Below are 10,698 nucleotides of genomic sequence, written 5' to 3'. Positions count from 1 at the left end.
GTTTCTGTTTATATGTATGTGTATGTATATGTGTATGCATGTATACATATATACACATAAACACATACATACCTACATATATATGTGTGTGTGTGTGTATATATAGTGTGTGCATGTATATAGATACAGATATAGACATAGACAGACATAGACATAGACAGACACAGACACAGAAATAGACATAGACATAGACATAAACATAGATATAGATATAGATAGAGGACATAGGGTGAGTTGAATATGACAGGATGATACCTAAAAAATGAAATTAAAGCTTGTGAGAAGAGAAGAATATATTGGGAGAAGGAAAAAGGAAGATATAGAATGGGATAAATTATCTCACGTAAAAGGGACAAGAAAAACCTTTTACAATGAGGGGAAAAGGGGGAAGGGGAGGTGAGAGAGAATGAGTTAACCTTACTGTCATTCAGATTTGGCTTAAGGAGGAGATAACATACACACTCCTTTGGGTATCTCTTGGGAAAGGGATGGGGGGGGAGGGAGATGATAAAAGGGATGACAGATTTGGAGAGATGATAGTCAAAAGCAAACACTTTTGAAAAGAAATGGAGTCAAAGAAGAGAATAGAATAAGTGAGGGACAGTATAGGGTGGAGGAAAATATAGTTAGTCTTTTACAACGTGACTATTATGGAAATATTTTGCATAACTATACATGTATAACCTACTTTGCTTTCCTTCTAAATGAGGGTGGGTGGGAAGGAAGAAGGGAGAAAATGTGGAACTAAAAGTTTTTAAAAACAAATGTTAAGTGTTTTTACTTACTACTGGGAAATAAGATGTACAGGCAATAGGGGTATAGAAATCTATCTTGCTCTATAAGAAAGTGAAGGAAAGGGTGATAGGAGGGAGGGTGATAGAGGGGAGGGCAGACTGGGGGAAGGGGTACAGAATGCAAGCTATCTTGTGGAGGGGGGAGGGAACAGATGGAAAGAAAATTTGGAACTCAAAATCTTGTGGAAGTGAATGTGACATAAGCAAAACAAATAAGCAAATAAATAAATATAAGAAAATTTTAAAAGAATTAAATTTTACTTTTTCAGTTGCAAAATTTGTCTCTGATCTCTTATTCCCCTATCCCTTGAGAAATCATGTCTAAATAAAACTCATTATAAGTATGTATGATTGAGCAAAATTCCTGCACTAGCCATGTCCAAAAAGTATATATTTGCTTCATTTTGTTCTCTGAATCCATAGCTTCCTTCTCTCTGTGTGTGGAGGTTGATAGTATGTTTCATCATCCTCTAGAACTGTGGTTCATTTCATTATATTGACTAGAGAACCCAATTCTTTCAAATTTATTTGCCTTTACAATCCTGTTATTATAGTATAAATTCTTTTTCTTAGTTCTACTCATTTCAGTTTGTATCAGTTCATGGCAAATCTTCCCAGATTTTTCTAAAACCAACCACTTAATCCTTTCTTATAGCACAATAACATTCCATTGCTTATATTTGGCATAACTTGTTCAGTTATTCACCAATTGATAGGTAACCTCTCAGTTTCCAATTCTTTGTCACCATAAAAAGACCAGCTATACATATTTTTATAATATGATTCCTATCCTCTTTCTTTGATGTTTTTGGGCCATAGACCTAGCAGTGGTATCAATGGTTGAAAGTGCATAAAGATTTTAATAGATTTAGGAGAATACTTGCAGAATGCTTTCCAGAATAGCTAGACCAGTTCACATCTCCACTAATAGTGTATTAATATACCTCTTTTCCCCATGATCCCTCCAGTATTTGTTTTTTTCAGCTTTGTGAATTTGATAGATGTGAGATGGTATCTCAGAGTAATTTTAATTTGTATTTCTCTAATTGTTAGTGATTTAAAACATTTTTATACAACTATGGGTAGCTGGGACTTCTTCCTCTGAACACTACCTATTCATATTTCTTGCACCTTTATCAGTTAGGAAATGTCTGTTATTACAAATTTGAATCAGCATCTTAAAAAGAAGAACTTCAATAACGAAACTTGCTGCAAAAAATGGCTATTTCCAGCTTGTATTCTAACTTTAGTTGCATTGTTTTTTCCTATAAAATTTTTAAAATTTTATGCAATCAAAATTTTTCAATTTATCTCCTGTGAACATCTCTTTATCTTTTTTTAATGAACTCATTCCTCATTCATACATCTGTTAATTTCTTTATGCTTCTAAAATTGACTTACAATATCAACTTTGTGTTCAAATTATGTACCCATCTGGGATGAGCTGTTGGGATATACCTCATTTCTGAAATTCTGATGTTCATCTTTCCAGAAGTTTTTCATAGAGTAGTGAGTTCTTTCAAAAATCGGTGAGATATTTGAATTTATCAAATTTATCAAAAATTAATAAAAATTGTTTACCTGTATTTATTGTGTACTTATCCTTTTCTAGTGATCAACCTATCCTAATACTAAGTTGTTTTGATGATTGTCTTTGTAGTACAGTTTGAGATCTGTTGCTTTCAGATCCCTTTTCTTTCCACTTTTTTCATTAATTCCTTTGATATTCATGATTTTTATTCCTTTGTTTGAATTTTTCTGTCTCTTTAAATTAATCATTTGGTAGTTTGATTGATATGGAATTTAATAAGTAAATTAATTTATGTTATTATTATAGTTTTTATTATATTTATTCAACTAATTCATAAGCAACAAATAGTTCTCCAGAACTTTCTATATTTGTATAATAAGATTTATATTTGTATTCATGTTGTTTTTGTGTGGGGGTCTAGGCAAGTAGATTTTCAAATATTTTATAATTTTAAATGTTTTTTTAAATCTCTTACTGTTGTACTTTCCTGGTAACAAATTGTTAATTTGAGTGGATTTATTTTATGTCCTTCAACTTTGATAAAGTTGTTTCAATCAGTATTTTAGATGATTTTCTAAGATTCTCTATGTAAACCATTATATCATCTCCAAAAATAAAAATTTTCTATCTCCTTTGCTTATAATTATTGGCTTAATTTCTTTTTCTTCTCTTATTACTGCAGTTAGTATTTCTAGTTCTATATTGAATAGAAATGGTAATAATAAACATCCTTGTTATACCCTTTATCATATTGAAAAGGCTTTATCCCTATTAAAGATAATGCTGACTGTTAGTTTTAGATAGGTACTTCTCATTGTAAAAAAGGTCCTTCCAAGACTAAAAGAAAACAACAACCAGGAATAGGTATTATATCTTGATAAAAAGCTCTTTTCTTTAAAAAAAAAATATTCATATGGAATAATGAAGAGTGTAATGATCAGAACCAAGAGAAAGTTGTTTATTGTAACAGCAATATTATTCCTAGAACAACTCTGAATGACAATGTTATTTTGAGTATTATAAGTTCTCAAGTCAATTATAAAAGACCTATAAAGGAAGATGCTATGCACATCCAGAGAAAGAACTGTTAAAAAGAAGTTTGTATAGTGCGGTTTTACATACACACACATATGTATGTATATGGTGTGTGTGTGTGTGTGTTTGTGTGTGTGTGTGTAATGGTAGCCATCTCCAGAGTGGGGTGGGGATGGAGGGAGAAAAAAGTGGACAGCAGAAAACAAAAGAAAACTTAGCAGGAAGCACAGAAAAGCAGGGTAGCTTTGGAAATGATGGGTAGCATTTATTACATATTTGGGTTTTTTTTACAAAAAAAATTACAATGTGAAATGGAAATCCATGGTTTTATACCAAATCCCCTATTTATGTTGTGCTGTGTATGTAGAAATGTTCTTTTTGTTGTGCTTTTCTATTTAAGTTAAAAATGGATAAAATAAATTTTAAAAGAAAAATATTTATTGATTTTTAACATTTTTTAAATTTGGAGTTTCAAATTGTCCACAACCACCTCCCTCAGCTCCTATACTACTGTAATCACAAGCAAAGTAGTACTGTGCTGCTTGTTTCTGCTATTCAAGTGCCTTTGAGCCTCACCTTTGATTGTTATCAAAAGTCATTGTTAGAAACAATATATCTTGTGTTGTCCTTAATAGGCCTCAGAAAGTTTGGAGGCTTTCCCTGCCTTTCCTAAGTCCAAGGGAATTTAAAAACCTTCCCTGATCTTAATAGACATAATCTCATCACATGGAGTCCATTGTGGGAGGAGGTTGATGAAAGAGCTGCCCAGGAAGGGTGGAACAGGAAGTAGAAAAGCAGAAAAAAGCTTGAGCAGAGCTGGGACCAAGCAGAACTGAGAGGGAGATGTTGGCGCTCTGTAGCACTCTGTTGTTTTGTCAGACAGAAGTATCCTGTCTATTATTCTTGGACAGAAGCCCTGGGAGAGGACTTTACTGCTGTTACAGAAGTACTGGGATTTTACTGTTGATTTTTGTTTGATTTCTCAGACAGAAGCCTTGTCTGTTGATTTGTGTTTCTTTCTCAGACAAAAAGTTAATTGAGATGATAGTGCCAGCAATGTATGTAAATATTGTTGTAGCTCTGTAAATTTAATGTGTGTAAATATTGTTGTAACTCTATTAAAGTTTGTCTTCCTAGAAACAGAAACTTCTAAGAGCTTGGAGTGGGACAGCCCCCATAAGCTGAGGTATGAAACAATAGTGGAGAGCTGCCTGCATGTGAGTCCAGGCAAGAGTCAGGTGAATCCAAGCAAGAGCTCTGAGTGGTCAGCCCAAGGAAGAGGAGCTGTGGGGTTTGGAAGTCAGCCTCAAGTTATGATGAAAGAGGACTTTACTTGAGTACTCTATATTGACTGATGGGATTGTGATTTACTGTGACTTAGGGGTAGATGGTGTTTGTACTTTCTGCTACCCCTTAAGGATGATTAGATTAAGAATGATTGGAAACCAGCCTCTAGTTAAGATGTTTACTTTTTCATACTTCTCTTGAGTCTTGTATTTGTAAGTTAGATTTTCTATTCAGCTTTGGTCTTTTCATTTGGGTACTCTGTATTGACTGAGACTGTGATTTACTGGGACCTATGGGTGGATGGTTAAGACTATGGGGTCACCATAGTAATAAATTATTATCTTGTGAATGTTGTTATTTAGTTTCTTGAATGCTTTGCTTTAGTTTATTGCTGAATAAATACAGAGTTCACTATACTATGTGATTAAATCCTTAAAGTTATTCACAGCAGCAGTCCTCAGGAGAGATGTTTGTGATTGGCTTTACAACTACTCATTGAGAAGGCAATCTATATTATTTTAATTATATATGAAAATAATAAAATGCATAATTCTGTATCAGAAATGTTGTAAGAATTAAAATAAAGCAAGAAAAACAATGTAATTTTAAAAACTTTGCTTTATTCTATGCCTAGAGTTCATCAGTGTTCTCTTTGAACATGGAAAGCATTTTTTCATCCTAAATCCTTTGGAATTGTATAGATTAAAGTAGCTAGGATTTTCACAGTTTATCATCTTTACAATACAGCTGTTATTGTGTACACAATTATCTTGGTTCTACTTATTTTGCTTTCCATCAGAATAAGTATTCCTAGATTTTTCTGAACCCGTCCTCATTATTTCTTGTTTTTCTATGTAAAATGGGTTTTTATTAATTTATTTTTATTTTTAAGTTATTGGGGTTAAGTAACTTGCTTAAGACTACACAGCCAGTTATTTCTGAGTGTGGTGCTAAGTATCAGAGCCCAGATTAGATCCCAGATTATCCTGACTCTAGGGCCAGTGTTCTTACTCACTGAGCCACCTGGCTGCCCCTTTATTAATTTATTTTTAATTTTCAACATTAACTTCCACAAGATTTTGAGTTCCAAATTTTCTCCCCTTTTCCCCCTCCCTCACCCCCAAAACATTGTGCATTCTGATTATCCCATTCCCCCAATCTACCCTTACTTTTATCACACACACACACACACACACACACACACACACACACACCTTTTCTTATCCTTTTCTCTTCTATTATCCTGTAGGACAAGATACATTTTTATACCCCTGCCTGTGTATTTTATTTCCTAGTTGCATATAAAAACAATTTTTAACATTCATTTTTAAAACTTTGAGTTCCACAATCTTTTCCATCCTTGCTCCCCACCAAACCTCATTAAGAAGGCAAGCAATTTAACATGTTATACATGTTTACACATGCAAAATACTTCCATAAGTCATGTTGTGAAAGATTAACTATATTTCTGTCCATCCTATTCCACCCTTCATTTATTCTATTCTCTCCATTGAACCTCTTCCAAAGTGTTTGCTTTGTATTAAGCCCTACCCCACTCTGCCCTCCCTTCTATCACCCCCTTCTCTCATCCTCTCCCCCACTATTTTCCTGTAGGATAAGTAAATTTTCATACCCAATTGAGTGTGTATTATATTCTCTCCTTAAGCCAAATCTGATGAGAATAAGGTTCACTCACTGCCTCTTACCTCACCTGGACAATAATGGTCATAATGGACATCCTTTCATTACTCCTGATCTTACTCACCTCTGGAATATTATATTCCAAGCCCTCTGATCCTTAATCTTGTGTTATCCTGATTATGTTTCCACGATGCTTGAATTGTTTCTTTCTGGATGCTTGAAATTCAATTTATATTTTTCTTGGAGGCTTTGGATGTAGGAACTTTGACTTTGTTGTATTCTTCCGGTTGTATGTTTTGCTCTTTTTCCTAAAAGTAAGATTCTATGGTCTGGGTTTTTTTCTTCTGCTGTTTTCTCATTTTCTCAGGCAATTACCTGACTTTTAAAATCTTTGTTAAGGTAGGATTCTGCTTCCAACGTGGAGGGTGTACTGGCTCAAGCTTAAGGGGCTATTGTGCTGCTGTTTTCAGAGATACTTCTAGGGACCTGAAAATTTTCAGTTCTTCCAAGGTGGTATAATCAAAGGAGAGGTGTTTACTCCTCTTCTGACCTATGCTCTGGTCTGTGAGTGACCACAAGTACTCTTTTCTGCCTTGGATATATGAGGAGAATTCCCTGTGTACCACCACTACAAGTTCCAGCATGCCAGCCTGTAGCAACAAGCACCCCAAACAATCTGCTTTGTTAAAGGAAAGCAACTCAAAATGGGTTAACAAGCTTACTTTAATCAATCAAATATGTATCATTTACCTAGTTCAGGGGAAAAAGGTCAGCACCCCAAACTTCAGAATATACAGACAGAATTATCAAGACAGAGAAACAGATCAAGGAGACAGTTTTCCAAACTGTGCAACCATTATATCCATACCAAATCAACATCTGGGTCTTTCAAAGCCGGGGGGTTCTCAACAATGGCTTCCCAGAGTTTCATCTGATCAAATTACAGAACACTTCTCAAAGTGAGGCCCAAAACAAAGCCTCAAATCAGGATTTATATAGCCTTCTCCTGGCTCAGAGAATGTAACGACCTTCTGGATCCACTGGCCAATATAATCAAGACGTATCTACTGAAAAACAAGCCTCCCACCCCAGGCTCCAGGTACACTTTAGCCTAGGGGCAGGGAAGATCTTAAAAATTTGCATTTCCATTGCACAGACCTCCTTGCCCCAGTAATACCTCCCATGCCTGTGACCCAGATCCAAGCACAGGCAAAGCAAGAAAATCCTGCCTTAGCACCAGCAAAGAGATCCATACAATCCCCCTCTGATAAGCAGAGCAGTACCCCCACCATCTATGGGATCAGAGCCCTATAAGAAACTGCAGCTGCCAATGCCACCACCACTGCCCTGGGGCTGGGGCTGTACCTCACTCCTCTCCCATCCAGATCCAATAGCCATTTCCTGCTGACCTTCTAAGTTTTCTTTGTTTTTTGTGAATTGGGAAGTTTGGAAACTGCCATGGATATCCATGATTCAGTCCCCTGAGCTCTGCTTCATGTTTTCTGGGGTCAGTCTGTCCAGCTGTGTTTTGTGCTGGACTGCACTCCTCTCTCAGATTGGTGCAACAGATCTTTCCTGTTGTCTTGGGCTACAAATTTGTTTCACTTTCTCATTTCTGCCTCTCTAGAATTTGTTTAGAGTCATTTTTTACAAATATGTGGAGGGGTTTGGGGGATAGTTTAAGCAAATCCCTGCTTTTACTCTGCCATACTGGCATTACCTCTCCACTCATTATTTATTTTTTTTATTTTTTTAAAGCAATTGGGGTTAAGTAACTTGCTCAAGGTTACATGGCCAGTTATTATTTCTGGGTGTGGTACTGAGTATCTGAGCCCGGATTTGATCCAAGTCATCCCAACACTGGAGCCAGTGCTCTTACTCGCTGTGCTACCTGGCCACCCCCACTCATTATTTCTCATAACATAACAATAATCATGTACTACATCTTGTTCAGCCATTTCCCAATTGATGGGCATCCTCTAAATTTTCAATTGTGTCCCACCACTAGAAGAGTGCTATAAATATTTTTTTACATATACATCTTTTCCCTTTAATCTCTTTGGTATATAGATGTGATGATGGTGTTGCAGGGTGAGAGGGTATGCAGATTTTTATAGCCTGTTGGTATAGTTTCAAATTATTCTATTGAATGGTTGGACCAATTTACAACAATACCAACAATGCATTACTGTGGCTATTTTTCCAAATTTCTCCTAGTATTGTTCATTTTCCTTTTCTGCCAAACCAGTAGGCATGAGGTTGTATCTAAGACTTGTTTATTTTTCATTTCCAATAATTTTAAAATTATCTTTCCTGGATCTATTTTCCAGGTCAGTGGTTTTTCCAATGAGATATTTCACATTGCCTTCTATTTTTTCATTTGTTTGAATCTGTTTTATTGTTTCATTTTGTTCCAATCTAATTCTGAAGGAATGATTCTCTTCAGTGAGCTTTTGAGATTCTTTTTCTATCTGGCAAATTCAGCTTTTTAAGGCATTCTTTTCCTCATTACCTTTTTGAGCCTCTTTTGCCATTTGAGTTAGGCTATTTTTTAAGGTGTTATTTTCTTCAGTCAGGTTGTTGACACTCATTTTATAATTTTCTTGCATCATTCTCATGTCTCTTCCCAATTTTTTCTCCACTTCTCTTATTTGGTTTTCAAAATCCTTCTTAAGCTCGTCTATGGCCTGTAACCAATTCATATTTTTCTTGGAAGCTTTTGGTGCAGGAGTTCTGACTTTGCTGTCTTTCTGCCGTTACATGCTTTGATCCTTTTTGTCCCCAAAATAGGAATGTAAAGTCGAATTGCTGTACTTGCTTTGCTTCCTTTGCTTGCTCATGTTGCCACTCAATTACTTGACTTTTGAGCTTTTTGCAACAGTAGAACTCGGCTACCAGAAAGGGGAGGTTTGTGCCAAACGCTTGGGTTTTCTCAGCTGCAATAGCTATTAGTTGGGTACCATCTCTGAAGCCTCCACACACTCTGGAAAACTGGTCACACACCAGGACCTCCACCCTAGACAGTGATCTAGATCTAAGTGGGTTAAAGCAAGAATGATTACCCCTCATACTGGTCACTTGGTACCCCTATGATCTGCAGGACAGGAGCTCTGAAGCAGCCACACTACAGTGGCTGCCACTCCTCTCCTTCCAGGTGGCAAAGGCCAGACTGCACTTCTGGACTCCCAGTTCCCAAAATCCACACTGCACTGATCTCTCACTTTGTCTTTAGCATCTCTGGGTTGATAATTCTTGAAACTGCCACAGCTACTATTGATCTGAAGTTCCTCCAGCAGGTGGCTGGTTGCAGCCTCCCTGAGGCTAAAACCTCAGACTCACATGGGGCTGGCCTGAGCTCCCAACATGCTGTCCTGGCCCCTTCCTGCTGGCCTGCTGGACTGTCTTCAGTGGGAAGTTAGCTTCTCTCTGTCATTTTGTGTGTTCTGTAGCTTCAAAGTCTGTTTAGAGTCATTTTTTACATGAATTGGAGCAAGTGGAAGCAGGAGCCATGATGAAGTCCTATTTCTACTCCACCATCTTGGCTCTATGCCCCCATTCCCATATTTCTGCCAAAACACCCTCAATTGGAGTCACAAAGAGTTAAACACAACTGAAAAACAACTGAACAAGAACAGCAAATTAATACTGATTTAGAGTATTATTTTTTTTAAGTTTGAGTTAAGCTTTTTATTTAATGTTACAAAAAATATTTAGTCAAACAGACCAAAGCCCATGTCATCATCAGACTCCTTGGATTCTTCTTTTTTGCTTCCTCTTTCTGCTTCTCCTCAGCTGGGGTAGCTGTGCTAGCAGGAGCAGCCCTTCCAGAAGGGGCAGCACCACCAGCTGCTGGGGCAGGTCCACCAACTCTTACATTGCAGATGAGACTTGCAATGTTGACATTGGACAGGGCCTTGGCAAATAATCCAGGCCAGAATGGTTCAACATTTACACCTGCTGCTTTAATGAGGGCATTGATTTTATCTTCCGTGACAGTAACCTCATTGTTGTGAAGGATGAGGGCAGAGCAGATGCAGGCAAGCTTGGAGATGGCCATTTCAGTAGATGGATAAGGAGAGGCTTGTTTGCAGTGGTGCTAGTCGCTGGCTGAAGTGAGGGTTCACCACAAAGTAGCCTTAGCTTCCGGAGAAGAACCAAGTACCTTAGAGACAACTGAAGAGAGGATTTAGAGTATTCTTATATGAATATTAATAACTTTGATTTCTTCTTCTGAAAACAGTTTATTTCTTTTGAGCATTTATCAATTAGGGAATGACTAATTTTTATAAATTCGTAGATGAGGTCTTTATCAGAGAAACTTGATGTGAAAATTTCCCCTGGTTTCCTGCATATAGTGTACCTAATCTGTTCTACTGATTCATTACTCTATTCCTTCACCAATACCTGATT

The 10,698-nt window shown here is 36.7% G+C and overlaps 1 pseudogene; it reads right to left on the bottom strand.

The window, feature by feature from the left end:
* Window positions 1-9,985: 9,985 nt before the first annotated feature.
* LOC138161226 (large ribosomal subunit protein P1 pseudogene) lies at window positions 9,986-10,345 on the bottom strand (annotated as a pseudogene).
* Window positions 10,346-10,698: the final 353 nt, after the last annotated feature.

Source organism: Petaurus breviceps, unplaced genomic scaffold (assembly GCF_028583685.1).
Source record: "Petaurus breviceps papuanus isolate PSGF00001 unplaced genomic scaffold, PetGlider_PUasm1.0 184, whole genome shotgun sequence".
Classification (NCBI taxonomy): domain Eukaryota; kingdom Metazoa; phylum Chordata; class Mammalia; order Diprotodontia; family Petauridae; genus Petaurus; species Petaurus breviceps.
This window is presented reverse-complemented; position numbering and strand designations above follow the sequence as displayed.